Genomic DNA, 27,781 nt, shown 5'->3' with positions numbered 1-27,781 from the left:
AAATGCAACAACTGGCAAATTCTGTGCGAGCAGAATGACACCATCAATTTGGTTAATTTGTTTTCTTTTGGATGGCATTTATTGGAGAACTTTGACCAACATCTTGCCATTTGCTTTCTTTTAAATTGTGCCATTGGCTCTTTAATAGCAAGTTGAATGACCACAACAGTTAAATGGAGATTTGGATTCATGTCCCATTCAAAGTATGGTGCTTCCAATAATACCACACTCTATTAATACACATTAATATGACAACAATAGAAACTATGGCCAGAATTTTTCAGGCCTGTGCACTGGCAGGGTTTTTCAGCCCCGCCAAAGTGAATGGACATTTGGTTGACAAGGGAACCTGCTATGACAGGGCTGGAAAATCCCACTCACCGTGACCTAAACCTGGGTCCTGATTTTATGTTATTCACAGGTAATAAATTGAAAGTCATTCTGGAGAAGGAGGCTGTCACAAGATATTAAGAGAAGAGTTTGAAGCCAGTGTACAGTTCACATTAACATATGGTGCTTACAGACAGACCTTGCAAAAGGTATTAAAGCAACAACTTGATGCTTTTGCAAAATACAATGCACCTAAAATGTTGGCTTCAGGGTAGAGTGACAAAACAATAGTGTAGTCGGTGATAAATCGGAAAGACATTAATTAAATGGGTGCCAGCAGGCAAAACCTCAGAGGGAAGGTATTGGCCGAGAAAGTGAAGCAGTATAAGCAAAACAAGAATGGAAAAACAATAGTGACAGACAGCTTCAGGAGCTGGCAGCATGGGTAATTCGTGTAGCGCCGATGGACAGCCTAATCGTGACAACACATTGGTGTTATTTGAGTCACCAATATTTTGACGCAATGGGCTGTAACTTCCAACAGCAGGGCAATTTATCTTGAGGAACCCCAAAGATATGCTGTGGACAGCTTCTTGGTAACCATTGCACTGACTTATATCTACTCCCCATGAGAACCCCCACAATCTCCCTGATCTCACTGGGATTTGTCACCCCGTTCAGCCACAGGACTCCCCCCCCTCCACCATTCCCATATCCCCCCTCCCACTCTATTAGCCCTCCCCCAAATGCTGCCCTGAGCAGCCTCAACTCCCAGGCATGACCCCTGACTCCCTCTCCCCACCTCCCACCACCCCATTGTCCTTCCCAACGATGGCCCATCTACTGATTCACACCACTCCCCAAACCCTAGGCCAAATTCCCCCCATCCTCCCGGCATTTTCAACTTCAATTAATTACTTGTTGAATTCTTTTCCTGCTTCTCACACACATTAAAATGGATTACTGTTTGCTGTTTTTACGGATTGTGGACAATATGAACTGCAGACAAAGCAAGATGATCTTCTAGAATTGCAGAAATGGCAGGAGGTAGCATTCAATGCTGACCAGAATTTTACCACCACGCCTCCCCCGGAATAGGGAAGGGCGCAGCTCACAGAATGGAATTCTCTGTCGGCCTCGAGTGCGATTTTACAAGCCTCACCCCAGCGAGGTCATAAAACGTCGGCCGTTATGTCATTTGCCTCATCCAATAAAAGGATCCACCAACAGATAGATATGAATTCTGGAATCAAAATCTCCAACAGGTATATATACACAACCACACCTGGGTTTAACGTAAAAATAGTCTTTGACGGTGGTTCCACATTCAGCAGATCACATCCAAAGCAAGCAGGGTTCTTGAATTTCTGAGGAGGAATCTTTGGTATTGCAACAAAAATATTGGGTTATAATTTACCAAACATTTGTTTATCCAATTGTTTACCAAACATTTGTTTATCCTGGAGTATGAAAGTTGTTGAGGTTCTTATATGGAAAGCGATATAAAAAGATCGAAGTGATCCAAAGATTTTCTGCGCAATTCTATATGAATCAGTATAGGAAATACACCAGTCTCACATTCTTGATCAAAGAGCTGGAATGGAAATCAGTGCAGCAAAGGAGGGAAGAATAGGCTGACCATGCTGTTGTATGGAGTAGACTGATGGGAATTGACAGAAACAAGTGGCTAGTACCCTCCAGCAATTACAAAACATCATAGAATCACTACAATACAGAAGGAGGCCAATCAGCCCAACGAGTCTGCATCGACTCTCTAACAGAGTATTTTACCCCCACCCTATCACCATTTTCTATGGATAATCCCCCTAATCTACACAAGTTGGCACACTAAGAGGCAATTTAGCATAGCCAATCCACCTAAACTTCACATTTTTGGATTGTCGGAAGAAACTGGAGCACCCGGAGAAAACCCACGCAGACATGGGGAGATTGCGCAAACTCCATTCAGACAGTCACCCAAAGCCAGAATTGAACACAGGTCCCTGGCGCTGTGAGGAACCACTGTGCCATCCTGATATCCTCTCCATCATCTACTTCCAGCTCCCTCACATCATCAGTTGATACCCCTGCCTATTCAATGCTCTGCTGGTTAGCTTCCCATCTTCATTCTCCATAAACCTGAAATCATGCAAAATACAGAACGATGAAAAATTGGAACTTTCTTCAACTTGTGGTTGAAGTGTATCGTATAGAAACATTTAGGGAGACACCATGCAAGCGTATGAGGAAGAAAGAAATAGAGGATTACAATGATAGATCTGGATTAGGATAAGTGGGAAAAGGCTCGAATGAAGCATAAGCACCAGCATGCACTGGGTTGGCCAAATGGCCTGTCTCTGCATTGCACCTCCAGATGTTGTTTTCTTTGGATTCTTTTAACATCTCAAGCACTGTTTATTGCCTTTGAACTGTTCTCATATTGCCCTTGTTATTGGGCTAGCAAATTAAATTCTTTCCAAGCACTCAGTTTAATGTGATAAGCCAAAGGACAGGAGTCAACTCAGATTCACTTAAACAAGTTTCCATATATTTAATACTTCAGATTCCAAACTCAAACTTACAACTGTTACAACATCTTTAACTCATTTACTGAACATTAACTTTTTAACTGAACATTAACTTTAATTATTTAACTGAAAACAGATACTAGCCTCTTTAGAACAAAGTGGCCAGATCTGTCCCCAATGCAGATTCCATCCTCATGGTCCTTCTCTGAAGATGTTCTCTCAGGGCATTCTTGCATTGTTAATCTCTTAAGTTATCACTGAAGACAAAGGGCTAAAATACATGCCTTTATCCTAAGCTTATCAAATTCTTCCAGAAAGTTCTCTGGCACTCAACCAATGGCATAACCAGCAACTGATCACATTGTCCAGTCAGCCAACTAAGTCACTTGTAAACTACCCCATAATACTCAATCAAGACTTCATGTAAGATACATAGTTCTAACCCATATTGGTGCCCCAGAGTCTAACTCAAGTTAAACAACTTCCTATATTTGGTCAACACAGATAGTGTCATGACATAGCTCACAAACCAGGTCACAACTCACAGACCAGGTCACAGCTTGCAGCAACTTTACAGCTTGTATCTGTGTTTGATAATAGCTTTACCAAAATCCCAGCATGCTAAAGTCTAAGTCACAATTGCTTTTTAAAGCCAATATTGCCATCCGTGTTGTTAAAATAATTGTTGCAGTCATTCCTTCTCCATGCACACCCTGAAGTGATTTTTTTTTTAAACCATAGCTGGAACTCTATGACCTTGTCTACAGCTGGGATTATCCAGTCCCGCTGCTGTGAATGGAAATTTGACTGACCTCCAAATTCCCCATTCTCGTTAGCAGCGCAGTATGCGAGACCAGAGAATTCTGGCCCATATATTCCTTGTAGCTGGTGACAAACTTGTAGACTCAGTTTTTGTGCCTCTATGAGCACTTGCACTGGGATCACAGTTAACAACAACAACAATAACATGTATTTATAAAGTGCCTTTAAGTTAGTAAAATGTTGCATTGTACAAAACAAATTTAGCAGTTTTCTTATTTGGTTATTATGCATTTCTGAACAAAAGTGGATGACAATTTAAAAGCAGAGAACAGTCAAAGTACTAAGTCCTCAGAGGCAGAAGTTCCTTCACCAAAATCCCTTTATTTACAAGTCTGACGACAGCACACAGGGTGCTTTCAGTTAGTAGTCTGCACAAGGAGTCCCAGAGGAACTGAACTCCTGGTTAATACAAAGCAACAGGCTCCCTTATTGGCCCATCAATTTAGCCCTTAATCAGGGAGTTCATATTCTAACAGGCCCACCTCAATTGCCCAATTAAAGTCATTGCAATTATATAATATTATTTCATAAAATTAAATAATGCCAGTAATATTTCAATACTCGCTCAGGAATTTCTAATTTGAGAAATCCAGGGGCAACTACATAAAAAATGCCAAATTGACAAAGCTTTCTTTTTATTTGTTCAGAAGATGTTGGTGCCGATGGCAGAACTAGGAGAACATCCAACCTCTGACTTGCTCTTCCAGCCACAGTATTTGTGTGGCTGTTCCTGTTAAACTTTTGGTCAATGGTAGCCCCTAGGATGTCAATTGTGGGAAGTTTGGAGATGTAGTGTCCTTTAAAAGTAAGGGGAGTTGAGTAGACTCTTCCTTGTTTGAGAAGGTCTTTTCTGGAGTTTGTACGGTACAAACGGTATGATGAATATTGTCCAAGTCTTGCTGCATGCGGACAACCTCATGATCCGAGGAATTGGGAATTGAAGTGTACATGGTGCAATCATTAGACAGCAACTCTACTTCTGACCTCATGATACAGGATTGATGAAGCAGCTGAAGCTGGTTGGATCAGGAAATTCCCTGAGGAACTCCTGCAGTGATGTCCTGCGGCTGAGTTGATCGAACTTCAACAACCACAACCCCACTTCCCCTTGTGCTTTTGAAGACTCCTGTGATTCCCATCAATTCCAGTTTTCCTTGGGCTCTTTGATGCTACAATCAGTCAAATGCTGTCTTGGTGCGAACAGCAGACACGCTCACCTCACCTCTGGAGTTCAGCAATCTTGTCTGGATCAAGGCTCTAACGAGGTCTGGAACTGAGAGGTCTTATCCAAACTGTAACCCGAACTATGAGCAGGTTATTACTGATTAACTTTTACTTCTTAGAACCATCAAGAACATCTTCCATCACTTTTTTGATGATGTGGAGATGCGGACATTGGACTGGACTGGGTATAGTAAGAACTCTCGCAACACCAGGTTAAAGTCCAACAGGTTTATTTGGAATCACAAGCTTTCGGAGAGCTGTTTCTTCATCAGGTGAGATTCAAACGTTGGCTTAGTAACAGGAAGCAAAGGGTAATGGTTAAAGGAAAACTGTTTCAAGTGGTGTTCCACAGGGTTTGGTGTTAGGACCTTTACTGTTAGTATTACATATTGACAACTTGAACGTGAGCATGGGGGCACGATTGGAAAATTTACAGATGACACGAAGATTGACCAAACAATGGATAGTTTAGAGGATAGCTATAATCTATAAAACAACATTGATAGGCTCGTGGAGTGGGCTGTAAAGTGGCAGATGGATTTTAATAGAGAAAAGTCTGAGCTAATGCATTTAGGGAGGTCAAACAATTGTAGGGAATACACAATAAATGGGAATATACTAAGAAGACTAGATGAAGTGAGAGATGTTGGCGTAAAGTACACAGGTCCCTAAAGGCAGCAATTCAAGTAAACAAGGTTGTAAAGAAGGCATTTGGAATGCTCACCTTAATTGGCAGAGGTATAGAGTATAATGTTGGAATTTTATAAAACACTGGCGAGGCACAACTGGAGTACTGTATGCCATTCTGGTTACCACATTACAGGAAGGATGTAATTGCTCTGGAGAGAGTGCAGAGAAGGTTCACAAGAATGCTGCTCAGGCTAGAAAACTGTAGCTGTGAGGAGAGATAGGATAGGTTGGGGTTATTTTCCTTGGAGCAAAGAAGTCTGAGGGGTGACTTGATAGAGGTGTGCAAAATTATGAGTGGAAGAGATAAAGTGAACAGAATAAAATTGTTTGTCTTTGTGGAGAATTCTAGATGTGAAGATGCTGGTGTTGCACTGGGGTAAGCACAATAAGAAGTCTCACAACACCAGGTTAAAGTCCAATAGGTTTATTTGGTAACACAAGCTTTTGGAGTATTGATCACTCATCTGAAGAAGGATCAACACTCCAAAAGCTTGTGTTACCAAATAAACCTGTTGGATTTTAACCTGGTGTTGTGAGACTTCTTACTGAGAACTCTAGAACCATGGGACATAGATTCAAGATAAGTGGAAGGACATGTAGAGGGGAAATGAGGAAGAACTTTTTTACATAAAGTGTGGTACCTTTCTGGAACTAACTGGCTGAGTTGGTGGTGGAGGCAGAGACCCTAAACGTTTTTAGGGTCTGCGTTTTAAGTGCTGTGAGCTATATGGTTATGGGCTGGGTGCAGGGAGGTAGGATCGGAAAGGGTGCCTGGGTGTCCTGAGCTGGCATGGACAAATTGGGCCAAAAGGGCTCTTTCTGTGCTGTAACTTAAAAAAGAATAAAGGTTTACAGAAATGTTATCAGAGCTAGGAAAGTGAGGCTATGAGGAGAGGTTGGATAGGTTGGGGTTATTTTCCTTGGAACCAAGAAGGCTGAGGGGTGACTTCATACAGATTACAAAATTATGAGGGGAAGAGGTAAAGTGGACAGAATAAAATTGTTTCCCTTGGCGGAGAATTCAAGAACCAGGGGACATAGAGTCAAGATAAGCATCAGTAGATGTAGAGAGAACATAAGGAAGAACTTTTTTACGCAAAGAATGGTGGGTATCTGGAATTCACTGCCGGAGTTGTTGGTGGAGGCAGAGACCCTAAAGTATTTTAAAAAGTATCTGGGTCTGCACCTTAGGTGCTGTAAGCTACAGGGCTATGGGTTGGGTGCAGAAATGTAGGATTAGAAAGAGCACTTGGGTGTCCTCGGCCAACGTGTGTTGCCCATCTCTAATTGCCCTTGACAACATGATGGTGAGCCACCTTCTTAAATGCAGCAGTCCATGGGATATGTGTAGACCCACCGAACAGTTAGGGAGGGAGTTCCAGGATTTTGACGCAGCAACAGTGAAGGAGCAAAGGTATATTTCCAACTCAGGATGGTGTACGGCTTGGAGGGGAATTTCCAGGTGGTGGTGTTCCCATGCATCTGCCGCCCAGTCCTTCTAGGTGGTAGCAGTCGCATTAGAAGGTGTTGTTGAAGCAGCATTAGTAAGTTGCTACTGTGCATCTTGTAGATGGGACACATTGCTGCCACTGTGTGTCGGTGGTGGAGGGAGTGAATGTTTAAGGTGGTGGACAGAGTGCAATTAAGCAGGCTGCTTGATTACAACCAGGGTTACGCAAGAGGCCAAGATTAAATGAATATCGATATTTTGGAAGGTTGTGGGACTGGAAGAGTTTAGGAAACACTTTTTTCTTTGGAGTCTGAGGTTATCAAATATTGCAGTGAAAAATTAATCAGGGAAAGACATTTTGCCTCCTCAGAGCTGTTTTTTGAAAGCACAACGAACAATTTGCCTAATTTTGTGTCAGCTACCTAAATAAATTGAAAACAAATGTCGGTGATATTAATGCCACTTACCTATGTGCATATTTCAGTCTTCACAGCTATTTTCATTTTTCATATGTTAACCAGCACAGCAATAACTTAAATAAAAATTACTCCATTCTTAAAGTTACAAAGCCAATGCTCAGAGGGGACCAGGCATATTCAAATCCATTCTTTGCTTGCTCCAAAAACCAAATTCAAATTGAAATCCAATTAATGGTCCCCACAAGAGAGACAAACGGGATCCAAACCAGCAAGAAAAGGCATTGCACCCCACCTTGGGCTTGATCTGGCACTTGAACAATATTTTTCACTGCACACTAATACATGTGACAATAATAAATCAAAACAAATCAAAGACTTAGCCAAAAGGCCAAATACTGCACTCCTGCCAAATGATCCTTGACTCTCCCCTGTCAGGTAAGTTGCTGTAAACACTTCAAAGGCTCAGTTGGTAAAAGCACTGCCCAATGCAGTTCTCAAACCTACAGATCCTGGATTTCATCACTGCCATTGCTAAGTTAGTTTGGTGGTAGAGTTGCTACAATTGGCCTATGCCTCTGGGCTAAAATCAACCAGAAGTTTCTGCTTCTCACTGCAAGCAGCGACCCTACTTGAAAATGGTCATCGGCTTTCTGAGATGTCCTGAGGACTCTCTGTTTCAGGCTCACTAATCAGACTCAATACAATTTTCTGCGTTCTGTTAACAGCAGGAGTAAACTATTTTATGTTGCAGGACCACTTTGAGGAGAATACAGAAATTCAACAGTTTAAAAAAGTTGAAATGAATCATTCCCTGAAAAGACAGCTCTACAGATACTTTAATTGTGACAACCATAATCCAATAATACTTTCACATGTCAAAACAACTCAGGCTCCTCTGGACACTGTGATTAATGCTATAACAATACTACAAAACACCATTTGTGCATAGCAATGTTTTTCATATGTACTCTTACTTTTAGTGGCATGAAAGACAAGGTAATAATTTATGATAATTATATGAAAAGAGATAATTAATATTCATCACCTCTCACTTCTCATCGCTTTAGATTATCAGTAATGCAGAGTGAATCTGCTGTCAGATTTCTAATTGCTTTGTAATGGGTTTGAAACATGGAAATAATTAATGGCAAACAATCTGTCACTTGTCTGTTGCATTATCTATCTATCACAGAGAGATAAAAAAGCTCATTAAAGAAATTGCTAATGAGCTACAAAAGACAGTAGTCGAAGTGCTTCATTGCCATGTTCCATTGGAACGTAGCACTGAAGGCAGGGAGAATATTTTGAGATAATTCCCATCTCAATTAACAGCAAAGGTTGAGTCACAAAAATGCACAGAACAATTACACATCTTAATCATTCACTTTGCCAGTTCATTGTTTATATGCCTGTTCAGTAGAAGGCATATAAGTCTTCCAATAGAAATACCAATCACACTGGAAAAAAAAGTTATTTGAGCAAATTATTAAAAAGTTACCTGCTCTTTACCGAACTGTTTATCTACAGTGGTTAAGTAACTGATTGGATCCCTTATATATAAGCCCATACAGTTTCTGTCTGATTATTTCCTCTGTGACTTTAGCAAATATCTGCTCTCCAGTTTTCAGGAACTGATTTTTGAAGAAATTTACGCCCATGTGCCATTTGCCCATGTTTCATCTGGAGCCTTGTAAATTGACTTTTTTTGCGAACCTAACCTTTTCCTTTAAAGCCCACTGATGGCTAATTAACTTCTGGTTGGCGAGACGATGTTGAAGATTCCCTGATGCATACGGATTTCAAGGTTCAAGTTGGAAAAACACAGCATTGGGATCATTTTAACCTAACTGCCCAATTTTACTCTCTATTAACTATGGTAAAATTATCCCTCCTGAACTTACATAGAATAAAATACATAGAATTCCTACAGTGCAGAAGGAGGCCATTTGGCCCATCAAGTCTGTACCGATCACAATCCTACACAGCCCCTATCGCTGTAGCCCCACATATTTACCCTGCTAGTCCCCCTGAAACTAAGGAGCAATTTAGCATGGCCAATCAACCTAACCTGTACACCTTTGGACTGTGAGAGGAAACTGAAGCACCTGAAGGAAACCCACACAGACACAAGGAGAATGTGCAAACTCCACACAGACAGTAATCCAAGCAGGGAATCGAACCTCGGTCCCTGGCACCGTGAGGCAGCAGTGCTGACCACTGTGTCACCACCTTTGATGTATCAACCATATCCTCCAATGTCTTTCCTCTGTTGTGTAATTCAGTATGATTGCCTTCACTGGGATCAACTCCTAAATTTAGGCCCTGATTAAAATCCACCTCTGACCAAGTTCCTAATACCTACTACTGACACAAAAGCAAAATGGGCTAAGAGGACCAATCCATGGCTTACAAAGGAAATTAGAGAGAGTACCTGATCTAAGGAAGAAACATACAGATTGGCCAAAAAAAACACAAGGTCTGAGGATTGGGAGCAGTTTAGAATTCAGCAAAGAAGGATCAAGGGATTGATTAAGAAGGGGAAAATACAGTATGAAAGTAAGTTTGCAGAGAACATAAAGACACTAAGAGTTTCTATAGATACATGAAGAGAAAGAGTTTGCTGAAGACAAATGAAGACAGCCAGAAACGGGGGAATGTATAATAGCAGACAAAATATGGCCAAACAACTGAATACATACTTTGATTCTGTCTTCACAATAAAGGACACAATTCAGATGCCAGAAATGTTGGAGAATACAAGGTTTAGTGAGAGGGAAGAACTAAGGGAGATCAATATTAGTAGAGAAATGGTGCTGGGAAAATTTATGGGATTGAAGGTGGATAAATCCCCAGGACCTGATAATCTACATCCCAGTGTACTGAAGGAAGTGGCTCGAGAAATAGTGGATAGTGGAAATTGGCGGTCATCTTCCAGAATTCTATAGACGCTGGAACAGATTCTTTAGATTGGAGGATAGCGAATGTCACTCCAATATTCAAAAAGGGAGGTAGGGAGAAAACTGGGAATGAAAGACAAATAAGCTTAACAAGAAGTGGGGAAAATTCTCAAATCCATTATCAAGAGTGTTATAACAGAGCATTTAGAAAGTAGTGGCAGGATCAGACAGAGTCAGCTTGGATTTATGAAGGGGAAATCATGCTTAAACAATCTGTTGGAATTCTTTGAAGTTGTAATTAGTAGAGTTGACAAGGGGGAACCAGTTGATGTGGTATATTTGGACTTTCAGAAAGCATTTGACAAATACCACATAAGCAATTATCAAGCAAGATTAAAGAGCATGGGATTGGAGGAAGTGTAATGAGATGCACAGAAAACTGATTGGCTGAGAGGCAACAAAGAGTAGGAATTAATGGATACTTTTCAAATTGGCAGGCAGTAACTTGTGGGGTGCCACAGGGATCGGTGCTGGGACGCCAGTTATTCACAATATATATTAATGATTTGGATGAGGGAACAAAATGTAAGTTTGCAGATGATACCAGTTGGGTGGGAGGGTGAACTGTGACGAGGATACAGAGATCCTTCAGAATGATCTGGACAGGTTGGGAGAGTGAGCAAATCAGTGGCAGATGCAGTATAATTTGGATAAATATGAGGTTATTCACTTTGGAAGCAAAAACAGATTACTACCTGAAAGGCTGTAAATTGGAAGAGGGGAGTGTGCAGTGGGACCTGAGTGTCACTGAAGGTAAATATGCAGGTGCAGCAAAGAAGGCAAATAAGAACAAAGAACAACACAGCATAGGAAACAGGCCCTTCGGCCCAATGAGCCTGCGCCGCCATTTCAACCTTGTGAGTCCCCTCTCCACCCATGACCCTTGTCTATGTTTATGGCACTCCACATTGGAAACCAGATTGAGGGGAGACTAATTTAGGGACAGTTTGTTACACCAATCAGCCTAAGGGCACATCTTTGGGGTGTGGGAGGAAACCGGAGCACCCAGAGAAAACTCACGCAAGAACGGGGAGAATGCGCAAACTCCCACAGACACTGACCCAAATCCATGTATCTGCACAGCAAACAGTGATAGTCACTGAGCTGTCGTGTTGCCCAGCATCTGGTCCAGCTTAAGCGTACACTAACGATGTGAAGCACTAGGCTACTCTCAAAACATCCAAGAGCAGCCCTCGCACGACCCACCGCGTATATGCCCCTTGTTGGACAACAAGGCGGACCGAAGCATCTGTGGATTAAAACAGAAAATATTGGCCTTCATTGTGAGAGGTTTCAAGTACAGAAGCAGGGGTGTGTTGCTGCAATTATACAGGGCCCTGGTGAGGCCACACCTAGAATATTACGTGCAGTTTTGGTCTCCTTTTCTGAGGAAGGATGTTCTTGCTCTCTAAGGCGTGCAGCAAAGGGTTACTAGGCTGATTCCAGGGATGGCGAGACTGATGTATGAGAAGAGATTGACTAGGTTAGATTGTTTTCGCTGGAGTTCAGGTGAATGAGTGGGGATCACATAGAGACTTATCAAATTCTAACAGGATTAGACAGAGTAGATGCAGGGAAAATATTCCCGATGGTGGGGGGTCCAGAACCAGGGGTCACAGTCTGAGGATTCAGGGTAGACCATTTCGGACCAACAAAATATTTCCTTAACAACAATGATTGTACAAATATACCACATTTAGGGCAAAGAAACTTTCAAAAGGATTGCACAAATAAGCATAAGCTAATGGAACACAAAGCAAAGAAGGAAGAGCTTTGGAACAGTAATGGAAAGCTTTATAGATAACAATGTGCAACCTCAAATGATTAAGTTGACACAAATTTTCAAAACATTTGTTCAGATTCCTGACAGAGTGATGCTGCACTTTGTGCCATCCTGAACAAGAGTTTACCTGGCAAATTTCTAACATTAGTGTGAAAGCTGAATTCTTACTTCAGGAGAACAGCAATAACAACACCACACAACCCTGAGACGGCAACCTCTCCGAAATACTATCATCACATGTGAGAACACCACCCACCAAGTACACGGTACATACTCACGCGATCCAGCCAATGTTGTCTACCTCATACGCTACGGGAAAGGATGTCCTGAGGCATGTACTCGCAGATACTACAACAATGAATGAACAGACACCATGCAACAATCACCTGGCAGGAGTGTTCCCTTCCTATCGGGGAACACTTCAGCAGTCAAAGACATTCAGCCTCTGATTTTTGGGTAAGCGTTGTCCAAGGTGGCCTTCAAGACACATGACAATCCAGAATCGCCGAGCAGAAACTGATAGCCAAGTTCTGCACACATGAAGACGAACTCAACCAGGATCTTGGGTTCATGTTACACTTTGGCCTGGGCTTGCAAAATCCTACTAACTGTCCTGGCTTGAGACAATGCACACCTTTTTAACCTTTGATTATCCCTCTCTCCATTTGCACTGTCTGTACCTGTAAAGACTTGATTACCTGTTAAGATTCGCATTCCAACCATTATCATGCAATTGTGTCTCTGCCTATATATGCTGTGTTTGTGAACCCACCTCTCCACTCACCTGATGAAGGAGGAGCATTCCAAAAGCCTGTGACTTCAAATAAACCTTAACCTAGTATTGTGAAACTTCTTACTGTGCTCCCTCCAGTCCAACGCCGGCATCTCCAATTCATGGCCAGCAAATATGCCATTCAACTATCTGCACTAACTTAGCATTCAAACCACTGTCAAATTCAAACTCTTGACATTATCTATTCATTTCTATATACTTCATCAACAGTTTAAGTTACACAATAGCTAAGTACTTGCCAAAACATAGCCTAATTTGAGTTGATTTGATTTGATTTATAATTGTAGCATGTATTGACATACAATGAAAATTATTGTATCTTGCGCACTATACAAACAAAGCATACTGTGCATAGAAAAGGAGAGGGTGCAAATATTGTGTCACCATCATAACTAGGGTAGACAAAGATCAACTTAATACGAGATAGGTCCATTGTGCATAGTGCATTGTTAGAGTTTAAAAGAGTTATAATAGAACTTTAATAGTGTAGAGCAAGAGTAAAAGATAGATTTAGAGGGTGTGTTGGACACAGCTTGTAAGAAGTCGCCATGTTCTGGCACCATGTTGTACCATTCAACCCATTGTGTCCATGCTGGCTCTCTGCAAAAGAAAAATTCACTTTGTGTTTCAACCCTGCCTTTTCTCCTACAAATTCTTCAGGCATGATCTTACCTGCTGTTCACGCCACACTCCTGCTGCAGCGAAGTCGGAGAATTTGCAGCCAGCCAAATCTCTGCTCATTGCGGTGGGATGGGAAAATCCCGCCAGTGTGAACAGTGGTAAGATTCCAGCCTTCCTCTTCAGAGAATGATCAGATTGCCTTTTGAAGGTCACGATTAAATCTGCCTCCACCACACTTATAGGCAGTGCATTCCAGATCCTGATCATTCACTGTGTAAAGAAGTTTGCCCTTTTGTCACCATTGCTTCTTTTGCCAATCTTGGTGTCCTCTGGTTCTTGATACTTCAAACAACAGGAACAGTTTCTCTTCATTCAGTCCTTGCTTTTGTATTCTATTCCCATTTATATAAAGACCGGAATCCCATATGCTTTATTAACTGCTGTCAACATGTCCTGCCACGTTCAATGATATCTGCACAGATAACATAGAATCATAGAAACCATATAGTGCAGAAGGAGGCCATTTGGCCCATTGAGCATGCATTGACAACAATCCCACCAAGGTCCTATCCCTGTAACCCCACATATTGACACTGCTAATCCCCTTGACACTAAATGGCAATTTAGCATGGCCAGTCAGGCTAACCTGCATATCCCATGGTCCCTCTGCCTCTTTAGAATTATATGCTTTATTTTATGTCATCTCTACACCCTAGCTATGACTGTAACACTACATTTTGCACTCTTTTGTTTCCTTCTCTATGAACAGTATGTTTTGTCTGTATAGCATGCAAGAAATAATACTTTTCACTGTATACTAATACCTGTGACAATAATAAATCAAATCACATCAAATCAAGTCTCTTCATGCACCTTCCTGCCAAAATGAATTACTTTACACTTATCTACATTAAATTTAATCTGTCCCTTGCCCACCATTCCACCAACTTGTTTACAATTTATATTTGTTGGTGTCTCAAGTTGGCTTACATTAACACTGCAATGAAGTTACAGTGAAAATCCCCTTGTCACCACACTCCGGTACCTGTTCAGGTATACTGAGGGAGACTTTAGCATAGCCAATGCATCTAACCAGCATGTCTTTCGGACTGTGGGAGGAAACTGGAGCAACCTGAAGGAAACCCATGCAGATACAGGGAGAATGTGCAAACTCGGCACAGACAGTGACTGTAGCCGAGAATTGAACCCAGGATCCTGGCGCTGTGAGGCAGCAGTGTCCATGTTCTTTTGAAGTTTAACCCTATCATAGTTCACAATACTTCACGATATAATAAGTGTTGGCTCACTATTGCTTATCTTGAGTGTTTGTACTTAATCTTCTCCTGAGCTCAGCTGTAAACATGTGCCTTATAAACAAATCATCACGCTTGTACAAGTCTTCAACATTGCATCTAGGATACTGTGTATAAATAAAATACATCAAGATGAAAAGTACAGCCTTGAGGAACACAGAAGTGACCAAGCTTCTTCAGCCTCAGCCACTGTGGCATAATCAAGGTCACTTCTGTAACTTGAGGGACAACAGTTTAGCAATTACAACCTAAGATTGGAGCCAATACGTACTATACCTTAGGGCTAAATTAAATAAAAACAGAGGGAAGTTTTCATTCATTTTGGTGAATGTCTAATCTAATATGATATCTGATGTTTGATGTGAGCTGACAATAGCCTCTGTTGTGTTATGTCTGGGGGGCAATACATTTTGTTCTTTTTTATGTGAATTTTACTGACTTACTGAAACTTATTGCTTCTAAAAGTAAATAATAGGCAATGGTGAAAACTGCATTAACCAGTCCTTTTCAGAAGAGTATCACATAATGAGAATGTTAATCACAGATAGGTCCACAGCAGTGTGGTACTCATTCTAAAGGCCATGCTCCCTCCAATCTGAATGGGATGATTGGACTAACTAATTTTCCATTTAGGCCAGAATTTATGCACAACTGGAGAGACTCTCTATGTTTGCAAAAGTGGAAGCAGAAGCCCAGATCCAGAAGTTCTGACCCCAAACCCAGCCTCTATCATTTTCATTGGGTGGGGGAAAATGTGCACCTCTATGGTTCATAGAAGGAGTTACACAAGTTAACATGCAACTGCCTCAGTGAGATCTGATTTTGGCTATTGGGATGTTCGCAGCACAACTTTGTACTTTATACCCAGTAAGGGAAGGTCTTGGAGAGGTAGGGTGCCCAGTTGGAGAGGTAAGGTTCCCGTTTGGATGTCATCCTGGGGCACTTCTAGGAGAGGTCAAGTGTCCTTTTGGAGAAGAAAGATGCCCTTTGGAATTGTTAAATATAGATCTGAATGTCTGTAAAAAGTGTGTAAACTAATTGGAACTGTCAGATTTACAGGAACTGTGAAAAAAACAATCAAAAGAACTATCAAGCTGTCAAGGCATTTAAATATCCTGACCATTAGTTATTGGAAAAAAACCTAGCTGCAGTATTTTAAAAAATCAGCGCTTACTATTTCCCTCTGCCTAATAAAATAAGCCTGGGAGTTTTATTTCAGGAATAGTGTCTTTACAACCTGTCATTATCACAGTGTGGTGCCTGTCAGTTCACAGGTTGATTGACAGCTCCTAGTGGTTGTAAATCTTTGAAGTGGGACAATGAACAAATGCTTGCTTTCACGAGGGATTAAAGGGTGTTAAATGTCTTCAATTGAATTTTATCAGTGTGTTTTTTAAGATGTGAATTAATCAATGGACAACACTTAAGAACTATATTTAATCCCAGCATGGGTTTTGAGATCTGCTCATGGTGAAAATTGGGTTAATTGGCATTGAGGTTGGAGGAGAAAAGGGTAGTGGGTGAGGAGGCAGGGGTTAGTATGAAGTTGGCACTGGGACTATAAATGACCATGTAGCTAGACAGAGGGCACAGGTTGGCCTCGGGGCTATGAGGCACCATTGGGTGGATGGAAGGGCATAGGTTGGCATATAGGGTTATGCGAGCCTGGATGGGGTGAGGGGCTGTGGAATGGCTTAGGTTGGCACGGAGGATCTGAGGATCTTCGGATGGGTGAAAGGATATAGGGTGACATGTAGGATGAAGACCATGAGAAATGTGCTATGGTATAAATTGGCACAGAGATACTAAGGAGACAAGAAGGCAGGTGGCGGGGTATGAGATAGCTGGGCCGAAATGGATGGGGCATGGGGAATGTGTGGGAGGGTGTAAGAGATGAGGACTGGGGGGTGGGGGGCCATTGTTAGTTTGTGGTATCTCTAACAAAGTGCCAGAATCTCATAGTGGCAGCCTTTCACTCAGCCCACCTCCACATCCTCCAAACTCTTTCTCACATCACCTGCACAATTCCCATTTTTAACCCCTTTGCCTCCATGCCACAGTATCCTATCCTCCTCCTCCTCCTCTGCGCCCCCCCCCCCCCCACCCCCCCCCCCCCGCCCAACCCAGGTATCAATGGCATCACTTTCAAGTGTATTAGGGGTGATTTTCGTTAATTCTGCCGGATGGAAGTTGGGTGAAAGTACTGAAAACTGACGGGACAAACATAAATGCTATTCCCACCATCAATCCATCCACAGCATTCCAAAAGGGGCCTAGCACTGGGTGGCTGGAGCACCTGGCTGCCTCTGGTGGCATGTCCTTTTAATAAGCAAAACGGGACTCAATGTTGTACATCGCCATTTCCAAAGGCAATTGATTGGGCCATGCACTGTGCTCACTCTGCCCAGTTTTACCAAACACTACTGCTGCACAGGACCAAAGTCAGCGGGCAGGATTTTACGATCTCGCTCGTCCCAAAACCATAACATCCCACCCGAGATCAACAGACCATTCTGTAGTCTGCCCCTCAGCCCCTCTCATTCCTGTGGTGGGGTGGGATGGTAAAACTCCAGCCAGTAAGTTCAAAATGGTTTATGTCAGCTCAAGAAGAGCTCCTTCTGATTCAACAAGAGTAAAGGGGATCGCTGAGACCCAGAGTTTTTGCAGAGTGCCCATTAGATGCTGGCAGCAGCATAATAATGAAGCCAAAAGAGAAAACACTGGAAAATTTCAGCACATCTGGCAGCATCCGTAAGGAGTGAAAAGAACTGACGTTTCGGGTCCAGGCCCTTTGTGAAAACTTATGGTAATGAAGCCAAGTTCTCAGGATAGAATCTATTTAGGTAGAGGAAGACAAAAAAGACATCCCAATGTGCCTTTGCCGGGTGCTCCGGTTTCCTCCCACAGTCCATAAGACGTGCTGGTTAAGTGCACGTCAGGATGTGCAGATTTCCTATAAACCTATAACAAGATTGGCAGAACCAATGCTAATGTGAATAACATAAGGATCACTTATGAGGATCTTCGGATGGGTGGAATCCTTGCAGACAGGATATAAGCATTTGGTGTGACTCAATGACATTATTAAGTGCCTTAATAACAGTGAATGAAGTAGCTAAGGTGCAACAGGAACACTGCAGTTTTAAAATTTATTTATTAGTATCACAAGTAGACTTACATTAATAGTGCAAAATTTAAGTTAAAATTTATTTATTAGTCACAAGTAAGGCTTACATTAACACTGCAGTGAAGTTACTGTGGAAATTCCCCTAGTTACCACAGTCCGGCACCTGTTCGGGTCAATGCACCTAACCAGCGTGTTAGAATGTGGGAGGAAACCAGAGCACTTGGAGGAAACCCACGTAGACACGGGGAGAATGTGCAAACTCCACACAAACAGTGATCTAAGCTGGGAATCAAACCTGGGCCCCTGGCGCTGTGAAGCTAACCACTGTGCTACCGTGCCACAATAAAGTTACTGTGAAAATCCCCTAGTTGCCACACCTCAACTGTCCAGGCACAATGAGGGAGAATTAAGCATGGCCAATGCACTTAACCAGCAAGTCTTTCAGCACGGGAGGAAACCCGGGCACCTGGAGGTAACCCATGCAGACATGGAGAGAACGTGCAGACTCCACATAGACAGTGACCCAAGCAGGGAATCGAACCCGGGTCCCTGGCACTATGAGGCAGTAGTACTAATCACTGTGCCACCGTGCAACTCTAATTATCTCCAGAATCCAATTATCTGATTGGCATTTAATTCTAGCAAGGCCTCAGATGCAGAGAGGATGGATTTAACCATTGCCTTGAATGCTGAAAATGCCCCACAGAGAGAAATAAAAATGGACATTGCAAATGAATGGAAGAGTTAAGATAATTAGTCAAAGGCATAGTCAAGAAGCTGTATTTTAAGAAGGTGTTCAAATTTAAAAAAAAGACATAAGGGTTCAGAGTGGGGCTTTCAGACAGTGGAGATTAAGGCTGCTGATATTGAAGTTGGAAAGGAAGGTGAGAGGGAATGTCTGGAAGTTATAAATAGAAGAAGAAAGTTTTTGAGATTGGCTTTTAGGGTGGAGGTAGCAAAGAGGTTGAGAATTCTAAAATTAGTGCATCAGTAGGACAAAGTGTGTATCAGATTGGTAAAATAGAATTCAGAGTATGATTATAGCACAAGGAAGTTTGACTAAGTAATGTATTCAAAAAAATTTCAAATCTACATTCACATTTAACAAATGTCCACTGCCTGAATCTGCATTGCAGGCTTTCATGTTGAATGTTTATTAAAAGTGTTCTGAAAATACAGGCATATAAGGGATGGAACTCCCCTCTGTCAAACTGAAAAGTAATTTTCTCAAAATCAAGGATTATTGCTTGGGCATGATGCTGACTTCATGACAGGAAGACTGCCAAGTTAGCGGTTAGTGGTTGTGCTTAGGTGCTCAGCCACAAGACAAATATCCTTCAGACTTGGATCATTATAATTATCAATAGAGTAGGCTCAATGACAGACAATAATATCAATTATTTTCTTTCATCTACATCTGAAGTCATAAACAAACAGCATATTCAGCACTCACCCACGAAGCTAAGACAAACTATGTTTAAGATAGGAAAAATATGAAATCGAAAATAGTGTTGTAATCTACGTGTATTTATTACTCTCTACAAGAACATACTGGTTGAGAAAATCATTAAAGTCCAGTCACCATTGTCTCACATGACCATAGGCTGCTCTCCCGTTTGAAGAGGAGAGCTAACTGGTGGTGATTTAACCTGAGGATCACCACACATCAGGTAAGGGACAAGATTGCGCAGGTGGGGCCTTCATCAATAACCTCGGCCATTATAGGAATTGAATCCATGCTGTCGGTGTCACTCTGCATCATGAACCAGCCGTCTGGCTAACTGACCCCCAGCATCAAATTAGAAGCAGAAGTAGGCCACTCTGCCCTTCAAATCTATTCCATCATTCAATAAGATCATGGCTGATCTGATTGTAACATCAACTTCACATTCCTGTTTATCCCCAATAACCATTTCCCTCCCTCCCCCCAACATTCCCACTATGGTAAACAAGAATTCATCTCGCTCTGCCTTAAAAATATTCAAAGATCCTGCTTCAACTGCCTTTTGAGGAAGAGAGTTCCAGAAATTCATGATCCTCTAAGTAAAAAGGAACTCCTCATCTCTGTCTTAAATTAGCAACCCCTTATTTTTAAACTGTGATCCCCTCAGTCAGAAATCTCCCACAAGAGGAAACATCCTCTCCACATCCACTCTGTCATTGCCCCCCAGGATCTTACAGATTTCAATCAAGTCAACTCTTCCTTTTCGAAACTCCAAGATATACAAGCCTAATCTATCCACCTTTCCTAATAAGACTACCCTCCCATTCCTGGTGTTAGTCCAGTAAACATTCTCTGAACTGCTTCAAATGCATTAACATCTTTCTTTAAATAAGGAGACCAATACTTACACAATACTCCAAATGTGGTCTCACCAATGTCTTATAGAACTGAAGCATAACCTCACTACTTTTGTAATCAAGTCCCCTCACATTAAACAATTACACTATTAGCTTTCTTAATTGCTTGCTATGCCTGCATTCTATTCTTTTGTGATCCATGCACTAGGACACCCAGATCCCTCCGACTCTCAGAGTTCTACAATTTTTCATTATTTAAATGAAAGTTCCTTCAGGAATTCCTGAAGGTCATGTCTGAGGCCCAGCCATCTTTCACACCTTCATACAGTTAGTGGTGGGGTCAATGTTCACTGATGATTGCACAATGTTAAGTACCATCTGCAACTCCTCAAATATTGAAGCAATGTGGCCCACATGCAGCAAAATCTGGACAGCATTCAGACTTGCTCTAATAAACAGTAAGCAATATTCATACCACATGTATTCCAGGCAATGACCATATCCAGAAAGAGAGAATCTAATCATCTCTCCTGGATGTTTAGCAGCTTTACCATCACTAAATCCCCCACCATCAATGTCTTGATCAGAAACTGAACTGGACTAGCTATATAAATATTATGGCTCAAAAAGACAAGTCAGATTCTGGGAATTATATGTGCAAGTAACTCACTTTCAGACTCCCCAAAATCTGTCCAGCATCTACAAGATACAAGTCTTGGTTGTCTCTCAATTGCCCTTGGGTAACTGGGGGTGGGCAATAAATGCTGGCCAGCCAGAAATGCCCATGGCCCACGAATGAATTTTTTAAAAAAGAATGTGATGGAATATTCTCCACTTGCCTGGAAGAGCGCAGCTCCAACAACACTCAAAAAGCTTGATTAGCATCCCATCCACCAACATTAACATTCTCTCCCTCCACCACAGGTACACAGCTGTGTGCGCCATCTACAAGATGCAATGCAACTCACAAAGGCTCCTTTGGCAGCACCTTCCAAACCAGCAACCACTGAAATCAAGAAGGACAAGAGCAGCAGATACATGGGAATACCACTACCTGCAAGTTCTCCTTCAAGTCACTCACCATTCTGATTTGGAAATATAATCTCCATTCCTTCATTGGTGCTGGGTTAAAATCCTGGAACTCCCTCCCTAACAGCATTGTGAGTATCTCCACGTCACATATGGACTAAAGTGGTTCACAAAGGCAGTTCACTGCCACCTTTTTGAGGGCAATAGTTGCTGGCCTAGCCAGTGATGTTCAAATCCCCCAAAATAAAATGAGGTGATGGAGGGGAACCTAGGATTGAGCATCTTCTCAAGCACATGCCACAGTTACAGGTTTGTAAGATGCTGCCGAAGAAACTTTCGCAAGTTACTGCAATACGTTCTGTAGATGAAACCACAATGTGCTGGTGGTGGAGGGGATGAATGCTTCAATTATGAATAATCATAGAATCAACAGTCCAGAAGGAGGCCATTTGACCCATTGAGTCTGCACTGACCTCAATCCCACCTCGGCCCTATTCCAGTAACACCTCAGATATACCTTGCTAATCCCCCTGACAGTAGAGTAAATTTAGCATGGCCAATCAATCTAACCTGCACATCTTTGGAGTGTGGTAGGAAACCGGAGTGCCCAGAGGAAACATAGGCAGACAAAGGGAGAACATGCAAACTCCACATATACCCAAGGCCGAAATTGAACCTGGGTCCCTTGCACGTGAGACGGTAGTGCTAACCACTGTGCCGCTGTTTGCAATAAGTTTGGAAAACTTCATAATTTCTATGCTGGTGCTAGATTATCATGAAAGCCATTGCAAGAATCAAATAGTTCTTTAATACCTTTGTGAACAGAAACTTTCCATCACAACATGGTTTGCTCTACATATGACTCCTGTCCCACACATGTCACAGCTGACATGGTACTTCAAACTGTCTATTTTCTCATCCCGGGCTCATTAAGCAGCATGACCAGGGTTGCTAAGCAATTCATTGTCTTATCGCAGATGGCCAACAAATCCTAATTGTTGTGAGGGTGCTAGTATTCATATGGACACAGCATGAAGTGTCTACGGAGACGATACTCCTGTGAGAGAGGGCAGTTGAGTCAGCTGATGAGTGAGCAGACAGATGCCTGAGCAATAAGGTGTTAGAGCACCACTTTTCTGCCAGTTATATCTCTCCCTTCTATTGCGAGGAGTCACGGTAGTCCCTTAAAAGGGAACTTGATAAATTTCTGAAAGGAGGTATTTCCATATTATGCAGTTAAGTTAGAGCTACCTGCTATCTTTTGGAATCTGTTCGACTTTCATAGTGAGAGAGAAGCTAATGATGATTTTTCTCCTGATTTGTGGTCAGGTTTTCTCCATCTTTTATCGTTCCCTCAGCGGATTGCATGTGTAAGGGATAATGAACTATCTACAAAGTTTCACATTAGCTGGTCTTGCATGTCTCGATGTTCTTTTCTCACCCTTTCTGTGTCTCCATATTCCTTGTCTCCCATATTACATGCCGCACCTATGCAATCTAATTTGCTGTTTTTAACAATTTGTTCACAGGATGTGGCTGTCTTTAACAAGACCATCATTTATTGCCCATCCCTAATTGCCCCTGAAAGGGTGGTTTTTGGGCCATCTTCTTGAATATGACTAAGTGGCTTGCTAGGCATTTCAGAGGTCAGATAAGCACTTTGTTATGAATGTGGAGTCATATGTAGCAGATGTAGTTGGCAGATTTACATAGAATAGGACGCCTAGAATCCCAGGAGGAGGCCTTTCAGCCCATTGGGCCTGTACCGACAACAGTCCCACCCAGACCCCATTCCCGCTACTCTTTGTTAGTGTCCCTTACTCCCCCAATAAGGGCAATTTAACATGACCAATCCATCTAATCTGCACATCTTTGAAGGGTGTGAGGAAACCAGAGCACCCAGAGGAAACCCATGCAGACATGGGGTGAATGTGCAAACTCCAAACAGACAAGACCGGAATTGAACCCTGCTCCCTGGCACTGTGAAGTAGCAGCGCTAACCACTGTGCCACCATGCTGCCCTTTCCCTAAAGAACATTAATGAATCAAATTTTTTTTAAAACAACAATCCAATTGTTTCATGGTCACCATTACTCACACTAGCTTTTCATTCTAGTTTTATTTAAATCATTGAATTTAAGTTCCACAGTTTCCATTTGAACTAAGGTCTCCAGATCATTAGGTTCAGCTTGCTGGATTACTAGTCTGGCAACGTTGTCACACTGTGACTGCACTCTTACCATTTGTTGTTGCCCATGCTCATTTTAAATTTGGACGTTAAAATATACCTTCTACAACCTGTCCAAGCAATATCCACACATTTACACTGCACAGCTGCAAATGAGGGACATAAAATAAACTGGAGCAGCGCCCTTCAATCCATCAAGCATGTATTTGGTATATTTTGGGCCAGATTATATACCATATCCCTGTCTTGATTCAAGATTTATTTGAAAAGATGTTTTGTTGTACTTCATTTGCAATCGTTGACATTAATGAGCTGTGTTATGGATGCTTCCAATCTCAATGCTTCACTGTTATACTCACTACTTACACTTTGTTGTCCCAATTCCCTGTACTTCTCTAATTCAATTTTGCCTCGTTAGTTGGAATTAATAGAAACAGCTGCAATTACTAATAATATACATTTATGGGACTAACAGCAAAACATAATTTTAGGCCGATTATAATGCAATCCACGTCCTCATATTAAAATTAAATTCCATATTTCCTGTTACTTTTTCAGCAAATTTTAAAATGGGGTATTTAGTTTTTAGTTTGTTGTTGTTTCTGACTCAACCCTTTCAGATATCTTAGTACCTGTAACACTTAAAAGGGAAGACAGGAGGTGCTTTCATTCAGAACAAAGCTATCAAAAGATTCTGACTTACCCGGTATTAAAATTCTATAGTTACGTTTTCATCTCTTTGTTGTTTTCTTTCAAAGTTTGCAACTATTATCAAGGTTGTCCATTGATAAGCTCTTCCTCTGTGAAGCACTGGCGAGAACTGAAGCCTGAGATCTCTAGCAACAGTTGCTAGACACAAAAGCCATGTGATCAAAGCACTTGTAACCAGGCGTAACTCTGAGGTCAATCATTATTTGTGATAATGAAGCCAGCAAAAGCACAAACAATCCTCCTGCCTACTAAAATAAATCTATCTAATTACCAGTAAATGTTCATTCGATCCTATTATCTTGCTTTCAGGAAAAAAATTGGAACTTGGAATGTTTTTGTGTCGGCATCTCTCTCGTAACGTTAACCTCTCACTCGCTGCTATTGAAAGTCTTCTAACATTCTAAATCCATAATTATGGATTTTAACCCCTGGCCTTGTGCGCCAATAGGTTGGCAGGAAATTGTCTGGCCCTTAGCCTCATCCACGTGAGCGATCTACTTTCTCAGGAGGCTACGGAAATTCGGCATGTCCATTATGGTTCTCACCAATATTTACAGATGTCAACCATAGAAAGCATCTTTTCCAGGTGCATCACAATTTGTTATGGTTCCTGTTCTGACCAAGACTGCAACAAACTACGAAGAGTTGTGAACATAGCTCAATCCGTCACACAAACCAGCCTCCCACCCAATGATTCCGTCTACACTTCCCACTGCCTTGGAAAAGAAGCCAGCATAATCAAGGACCGCATGCAGCCCGGGCATACTCTCTTCCACCTTTTTCCTTTTTCTCAGGCACAAAAATCTGAGAACACGTACTAACTAACTCAAGAACAGCTTCTTCCCTGCTGCATCAGACGTTTGAATGGACCTCGCACATATTAAGCTGACCTTTCTCTTCACCCTATATGTAATTGCAACACTATATTCTGCACCCTCTCCTTTCCTTCTCTCCTATGTACTCTCTGAATGGTATGTTTTGTCTGTATAGTGTGCAAGAAAGAACACTTTTCATAATATCCCAATACATGTGACAATAATAAATCAAATCAAATAAAGTCAAGAATTTCCCACTAGTAGGAGGCCAATGGGCAGGAGCAGAATTTCATGTGCTAAGCGGTTGTCGCCAAGGATCTGGTTCCAAAGCTGTTTTCTTACAGGATGGTGGGTGGGGGTGGCAGGGGGACTTGAGAGGTCATAGTGTTTGGGGAGGGAGAGAGAAGCTGACCGCACAACAAAAGAAAAATAAATAAAAATGATTTAATTTACGCAGCCTCTTCTGCTTGAGTTTTACTGATACGTCAGGCACCGCATGATTTCTGGTTAACGTTGTGTTGAGGTCTCATTGTGTCAGAGGAATCTGATTTTAACATAGTCATAAAGCATTATCCCCTTCCTACTCCTTGGCAAGCAGCAGAGCATTGAGAATGCAACAGTCTGTAATTTTAACCACCACTTTGTTCATTCTCAATCTGAGGGGTAGGGGTAAAATTGACAGTCGATATCAAGAGCCATATATACCATAAGATCATAAGAATCAGGACACTAGGCCCATCGGGGTTGGCAGCATAGAAACAGGCCCTTCAGCCCAACTTGTCCATGCTGCCCTTTATTTACCATTAAGCTAGTCCCAATTGCCCATGTTTGGCCCTTATCCCTCTATATCCAGTTTATCCATGTAACTGTCTAAATGCTTGTTAAAAGACAAAACTTTACCCGCTGCTACTGTTACCTCTGGCAGCTCATTCCAGACACTCACCAACTTCTGTGTGAAAAAATTGCCCCTCTGGACCCTTTTGTATCTCTCCCTTCTCACCTTAAACTTATGCCCTCTAGTTTCAAATTTCTCTACCTTCGGGGAGTCTAGCTCAATCATAATGCTCCATTTATGAGTTGTTAACCCAATTTAAATTGAACAAGTAAATAACTACTCACATTAAAACCGTTTTCACTCGTTAATTATCACCCCATCTCAGCTCATCCAGAAAGTGACTGCACTCACCCAGTTGTCACATCCAGGACGTTTGCCTCCAATTTTTCTCTTCCTCTGTTGATTACATTTTGCAGAAGGTGGACATAAGCCAAAGAGCAAAAGACAAGAGTGGAAAGAAATGGAATGTACACCGTACATACTCTTGCGACTCAGCCAACAATGTCTACCTGATACGCCACAGGAAAGAATGTCCCAAGATATGGTACATTGGAGAGACCATGCAGACGCTACGACAACAGATGAATGGATACTGCTCGACAATCACCAGGCAACAGCGTTCCCTTCCTGTCAGGGAACACTTCAGCAGTCAAGGGCATTCAGCCTCTGATCTTTGAATATGTGTTCTCCAAGGCTGCTTTCACAACACACAGAATCAACGAGCAAAAAATGATAGTCAAGTTCCGCACACATGAGGACAGTCTCAACCAGGATCTTGGGTTCACGTCACACTAGCTGTAACCCCCATAACTTGCCCAGGCTTGCAAAATCTCACTAATCTCGCTGGCTTGAGACAATTCACACCTCTTCGACCTGTGCTTAACCCTTTCTCCACTCGCATTATCTGTAGCTGTATAGACCTGATTACCTGTTGAGACTCGCATTCCAACAATTATCTTGTAAATTGACTCTGTGGCTATATATGCCCTGTTTGTGAACCCAACTTTTCACTCATCTGATGAAGGAGCAGCATTCCAAAAGCTTATGCTACCAAATAAACCTGTTGGACATTAACCAGGTGTTGTGAAACTTCTTATTGTGCCTACCCTAGTCCAACACCGGAACCTCCACATCGTGCATATAGACAGTGTAATCGCAGAGCCCATGGGGTTGATTTTTAATTTATTAAGCAAATGTAAAACAGGTATTGTATATCAACAGCCCATTATGGAAAATGCATATTTTTTATTCCTATTTTAAATATCAATATTATATTGAACAGTAAGTTGAAAATCTTTGACCATAAGAAGGAACTGAGTTAAAGGGAGAGACTGGACAGGCTAGAACTTTTTTCTTTGGAGTGTAGGAGACTTATAGAGGTGTATAAGATCCTGAGAGGCATGGATAGGGTGAATGCACTCAGTCTTTTTCTCAAGTTTGGGGAATCGAGAACTAGAGGGCATAGGTTGAAGTTAAGAGGGAAAGAATTAATGGGAACCTGAGGAGCAACTTTTTTACACAAAGGATGATACGTACGTGGAATGAGCCACTGGAGGAAGACAGGGACATTGACAACATTTAAAAGGCATTTGGACAGAAACATGGAAAGGTATCAAGGGATATGGGCCAAATAAGGCAAATGGGGTTAACTTAGTGGGCTTTTTTGGTCAATATGGACAGTTTGGGCTGAAGGGCTTGTCTCCGTGCTATAGCTTCTATGATTCTATAATAGTACCATGGCAGAATGGGATTCTTCATATTGTCCTAGGAAGCCAACATAAGCATATCAGAAATAGATGGGACAATTAACTCAATTACAAACAGCTGGAAGGACGTGACTGTAGA

The 27,781-nt window shown here is 41.9% G+C and overlaps 1 protein-coding gene across 3 annotated transcripts in view; it reads right to left on the bottom strand.

Moving 5' to 3' along the window:
* Positions 1-24,388, bottom strand: part of LOC145343740 (doublecortin domain-containing protein 1-like) — a 469,487-nt gene extending 445,099 nt beyond the window's left edge. For all 3 annotated transcript variants that reach the window (XM_080190005.1, XM_080190008.1, XM_080190007.1), the window contains exon 1: positions 24,279-24,388. The gene's annotated coding sequence lies outside the window, so the exon portion shown is untranslated. The remainder of the gene's footprint in view (positions 1-24,278) is intronic.
* Between the last annotated feature and the right edge of the window lie 3,393 nt (positions 24,389-27,781).

Source organism: Carcharhinus amblyrhynchos, chromosome 6, assembly GCF_965287045.1.
Source record: "Carcharhinus amblyrhynchos chromosome 6, sCarAmb.v2.hapA, whole genome shotgun sequence".
NCBI lineage: Eukaryota > Metazoa > Chordata > Chondrichthyes > Carcharhiniformes > Carcharhinidae > Carcharhinus > Carcharhinus amblyrhynchos.
Note: the sequence above shows the minus strand (reverse complement) of the source record. Positions and strands in the feature narration are given on the sequence as shown.